Raw genomic sequence first — 6,000 nt, forward strand, 5'->3', positions numbered from 1 at the left:
AGGACTGATCTCCTTTAGGATGGACTGGTTGGATCTCCTCGCAATCCAAGGGACTCTCAAGAGTCTTCTCCAATACCACAGTACAAAAGCATCAATTCTTCACACTCAATTTTCTTTATAGTCCAACTCTCACATCCATACACGACCACTGGAAAAACCATAGCTTTGACTAGATGAACCTTTGTCGGCAAAGTAATGTCTCTGCTTTTGAATACGCTGCCTTGACATACTCCTCTCCCATTTTGAAACCAGTCTGTTGTTCCATGTCCAGTTCTAACTGCTGCTTCTTGACCTGCACACAGATTTCTCAGGAGGCAGGTCAGGAGGTCTGGTATGCCCATCTCTTTAGGAATTTTCCGTAGTTTGTTATGATCCACACAGTCAAAGGCTTTGACGGAGTCAATAATGCAGAAGGAGATGTTTTTCTGAAACTCTCTTGCTTTTTGAAGGATCCAACAGATGTTGGCCATTTGATCTCTGGTTCCTCTGCGTTTTCTAAATCTATCTTGAATATGTGGAAGTTCACAGTTCATTTATTGTTGAAGCCTGGCTTGGAAAATTTTGTGCATTACTTTGCTAGCGTGCTAGATGAGTGCAACTCTGTGATAGTTTGAACATTCTTTGGCATTGCCTTTCTTTGGGATTGGAATGAAAACTGACCTTTTCCAGTCCTGTGGTCACTGCTGAGTTTTCCAAATTTGCTGGCATATTGAGTGCAGCAACTTAACAGCATCATCTTTTAGGATTTGAAAGAGCTCACTGGGAATTCCATCACCTCCACTAGCTTTGTTTGTAGTGGTGCTTCCTAAGGCCCACTTGACTTCACATTCCAGGATGTCTGGCTCTAGGTGAGTGATCGCACCACCATGATTATTTAGGTCATTAAGATCTTTTTTGTATAGTTCTTCTATGTAATCTTGCCATCTCTTCTGAATATCTTCTGCTTCTGTTAGGTCCATACCATTATTGTCCTTTATTGTACCCATCTTTGCATGAAATGTTCCCTTGGTGTCTCTAGTTTTCTTGAAGAGATCTCTAGTCTTTTCCATTCTATTGTTGTCCTCTACTTCTTTGCACTCATCACTGATGAAGGCTTTCATATCTCTCCTTGCTATTCTTTGGAACTCTGCATTCAAATGGATATATCTCTCCTTTTCTCCTTTGTCTTTAGCTTCTCTTCTTTTCTCAGAATCTTAGGAATTGGTTTTTGCACATAAGTTCAGCTTCTCCCCAAGTTGCCAGCCTCCAGAATAAAGCAACCTTCCCTTTCCAATCAACACTTGTCTCTCAAGTATTGGCTTCTGAGCAATAAGCAGTTGAACCTGAGTTTGGGAACATGTTTGGAAACATCTGTTTTAGGCAGATTAGGGGAAGGTAAAAAACTCTTCCTGTATCTGTTCTCAACTGCCTTCAGTTCATTTGCCTTCAACTCAAAAAAGTTATTTTGCCAAAGTGGCACATTTGGGAGTAACAGATTCTAGACTCCTTCGAAATTCTTAATTTCATTTTGAAACAGGAAGGAAGGGAGCAGTGCACAACCTTTGAAAAAAATAACATAGCTTGAGGACACAACATTAAAACCAAATGGGTCCAAGATGGCAGACAAGTCGACTTCCACTAGACCTGGAGCCTCGGTCTACACTCACAGCGACACATTGGCAAGCTAAGTGGCACAGCCACAGGCACCAAGACAGCTACAAGGCTGATTATCAATGACCGAATTGTGGATGACAGCCCAGTTCCCAGAAATCTCTGCCCCTCCCCTAAAATGGTTGGAATAATCCTCCCACACATTAGTTTATGAAGTTACCCAGCCTTTAAAGCTAACCACATTACATTTTGAGGTCCCTGTCGCCTTCTGAGATAGCCCATATTCGGTCTGTGAAGTATGTTTCTCTATAAATAAATCCACTTCTTACCTATCACTTTGTCTCTCACTGAATTATTTGCTGGGATCAAGAACCTGAGCTTCATTAAGTCTTGAAACCAGGCAGGTGATCTTACCTAGAAGACCAAGAATTTTGGCCAAGTTCGAGTCCCAGCCACATGGGTTCTAGTCCCAATCTGAGTTGGCATGATTTCAATGTCATCATATCGTAACGACAGTGACTAAGAAGTCTTCTACGTTCACTATACAAAATAGTAATTTAACAAAAGAATAGAGGACTTGACCAAATATTACATTTAAAAGACTGTAATTTTCATGAAGAATAGAATGTAGACATGAAATCAATGCTTTCAGAACGTTTTCTACTAAAAATTCATAAAATGTCTGAGAGTAATAGGCTTGGGCTGTGTCAACACAATACTAAAACATCTGGAGGAGGAGAGGAAAATGCAAGCAATTATCCTGATATCTTGTCTTCACAAAATTCAGCCATTCAGTCATTTCCTTTCCCTAGACCAGAGATCTAGATGTTGATGAAATTCCTTTTATTTCTCTGTATATATATGAACATCTTCACCTGCTCTTATTTTAACAATGGACCACATCTCGCAGAATGGGATTCTAATCTGATTGTCCCCCTACCCACTCTTCCTCTTCTTTCAATCTTTATGTATATATACTTTTATGTGTACATATGTTTGAAGCACAAATAAAAAATAGTATATTGTTTTCATCTTCTGATTTTAGAGTAAGACAAGTCTAGAACAATGCCTGGGTGGTCTGAAATTTCTTTGCATCATCTAGCACACCAGGTGCAGTCAATACACATTAAGCCATCAAACAAATCAGAATTCCAAACATTGAAGAATATGTTATAGTCAGCTGCTTTTGCAGCAGGGTGAATTTTAGAAAAAGATTCAATTGGCTTTTCTCAATCATTAATATGCATACAAATCTCCTGGGGATGTTGTTAAATGCAGATTCTGATTCATTATGTCTGGGAGGGGGTCCAAAACATTGCATTTCTATCACACTCCCAGGTTACACTGATGTGCCCTAGTCCATAACTGAGTGCATGCAGGCTTACTACCTGCAAGGGGGAAAGGCCAAATCTTCCCCTTCACCAGTCCTAAAAGCTACTTATTGAAAACAATATTCTAAAATTGAAACCAAGAAGGACCTTGTGGGCCCTCCCAGGTACAATGTTTTTCTGAGTTCCCCTGTTTCTTATTTTTGGGAAAAGACTTAAGCCTCCTGGACTTTCTTGAATACCAAAGAGCAGATTGAGACAGCTGCTAATCAGGGAAGTAAGGAAATGCAGAAACAAAGGACAATCAAGAAACTATAATGTAGCAATGAAGACAGGATCCTGGTTCCTCCTCAAGGGATAAACATTACAATATCTTCCAGTTCTTCTGCAGGAACTAAGCGACCCAGCAGAAGGACCCTGGTGACTTCAGGCTGAGCCCACGATCCTGGAGCACCACCCTGGCACCTCACCACCAACCAATCAGAGGAAAGCCACACACCCTGCAGCCCTCACCCCAAATAGTGCCTATAAAAACTTCCCCCTGAAAACTGTTAAAGAGGTCAAGGTTTTTGAGTACAAGCCACCCATTCTCCTTGCTTGGCCCTGGAATAAATCTCTTTCTGCTCCAATTTGATGTTTCAGTTTGTTTGGCCTCACTGTCCATCAGGAACAGGAACTTGTATTCAGTAACACAATTATATAAGCCTTTACCACTCTACCCACATCATCAAGCGGTGTTTGAAACAGGGAGGAAGGCTATTTATTTAAACAATCTTCAACTCAGTTCCTTTGGAAAAACACCTTGCTGGGTTTTGTGTGCCATGCTGATCTGATGTGGACTCTATCTAGCATGGCTCTTCTTCTAATAGGGAGAAAATATGCATATATAAATAACTAGGATGAATTCAAAGCCCACTTTCCATGAGAAATATGCTAAAAATGGGTTTCAGAAATTCAGAAGTATAAGCAAAACTGTGTTTGGACACTTACTCCTAACCAAGCTTTCTTGAAATGAAATCCAGGGACAGAGTACTCAATTTTCTGAAAACCCTCCCATATCTGATAATTTAATGATCATGAGAATTCTCATTTTGTATATCCTCTTTCAATTTATGCTAAATATATCTGTATTTGATGAAAATGCCAAGACAATATATAAAGAGTACTAATAATTTCCTGTAAAATCCCATGGATGGAGGAGCCTGCTGGGCTGCAGTCCATGGGGTCACTACGAGTCGGACACGACTGAGCGACTTCACTTTCATTTTTCACTTTTATGCATTGGAGGAGGAAATGGCAACCCACTCTGGTATCCTTGCCTGGAGAATCCCAGGGATGGGGGAGCCTGGTGGGCTGCCGTCTATGGCGTCAGGCATGATTGAGGCGACTTAGCAGCAGCAGCAGCAATTCCCCAAATGAATACCTGCAAAACTCAGCTTTCCAACTGTGTCTGTAACCATTCGCCTGCTGGCAAAGCTCTGTGGGGTGAGAGGAGCTCTGATTTGTAGCATTTACTAATTTTCATAGTGTAAATACTCTCACCATGGCTGATTTCAGGCTACTAATGTGAGATCACTGAAACCATCAAACCAACAGCCCTCACATGTATCCATAGACATATATGTTTAGTGGTGACAAAGCATGCAGATTTTGGAGAAAAACTGCCTGGATTTAAATGTAGTTCAGCTATGAAAACTTTGGTAAGTTATCCACCCTGTCTTGTAAGAAGAGAATTCTGATTGTTACAAAAGAAAATCTGACTTTTATAAACTATAAATGAATGTGAATAAATTATTAAATGAATGTGTATTACTAAGTGCTATTATTGTTTACCATACAATTCTATTGTAGCTTGTTAATGAGAGTGTCTACTCACAAGGTCTTTCCATAAAGTAATATTTCTTGTATCATTTCATAAATAACCTAAAAGTCACTTCCTCTTGGATACTGTTAAGACTATGAATCTTAAAAAATAAGATGCTCTGCATGGTCATGAAAATAATGGTTCTTTGGACCATTATATAGATATTCTGAAAGATTTGGCAAACATATTCATTTGTATTAAGTCTTACAGATTATACCACTCAAGATTTAGACTTATTCTGTTTTATCTTGGTTTCCAATTACATCATACTATAATAAAATATTAAAACTAGAATATGACCTTAAACTGCACTAGTCCAGGAGTAGGACATTTTCCTCCACCCTTCCAGCTGGTCTAAGAATTAAATTCACATGAGACAGATTAACAAGAGAAACTTAAACCAAATTTCGTACCATATATACATGGAGGGACTCAGGAAAAACCAGGAACTTGCTAAAATGGCCAAAGCCCTCACCTTAAAAACCATCCTCAGCTGAAGACAAAAGAGAATGTTGTTGTAGGGGTTTCAAACTTCACAGGGAAAGAAGGCAATTCACACAAAGATGGAAAAGCAAATATTTGCTGGACCAGCAGAGACAATGGGACACAGAGCAGAATTTTAACAGCCTTTACTGGGTTCCTCCCTGTCCATACATGTGGTTCACACCATAGTTATTTACGCTGACATCTCCCATCCTGGAGCGGGTCCTCTCTACAATCTTTTATGCAGTTAGGGAGAAGATCAAAGGTTCTTCCTGGGTCCTTTGGGCCTTGATTGTTTTCAGCTAAAATAATCCACATGCCAAAGAGATACATTTTGGGATTGAAAACTTAACTCTCCTACACAGTCCTTTGCATGTGGTCTTAATTCCCACTGCCATTCACCTTACATATAAATCAGACTATAAACCACTTTGGGGCAGAATTAGGTTCTATCCATCACTATTTCTCCATTGCCTTTTCCAGGACTTGGCTCTTAGCAACTGATAAGTATTTGTTGAATTAAGATGATTTCATATTCTTTCCCCAAATAAGTACCATTAATCTATTCCCATATGAAGCAAAAGAAGGATTCCAAAGCCAAAATCCTGAAAGCTATACTCTTTTTGAAAATCATAAGGTATATTAGAGTCCCTTGGACAGCAAGGAGATCAACACCAGTCCATCCTAAAAGAAATCAGCTCTAAATATTCATTGGCAGGACTGATGCTGAAGCTC

The sequence above is a fragment of the Cervus canadensis genome, chromosome 31 (assembly GCF_019320065.1).
Source record: "Cervus canadensis isolate Bull #8, Minnesota chromosome 31, ASM1932006v1, whole genome shotgun sequence".
NCBI classification, from domain to species: Eukaryota; Metazoa; Chordata; class Mammalia; order Artiodactyla; family Cervidae; genus Cervus; species Cervus canadensis.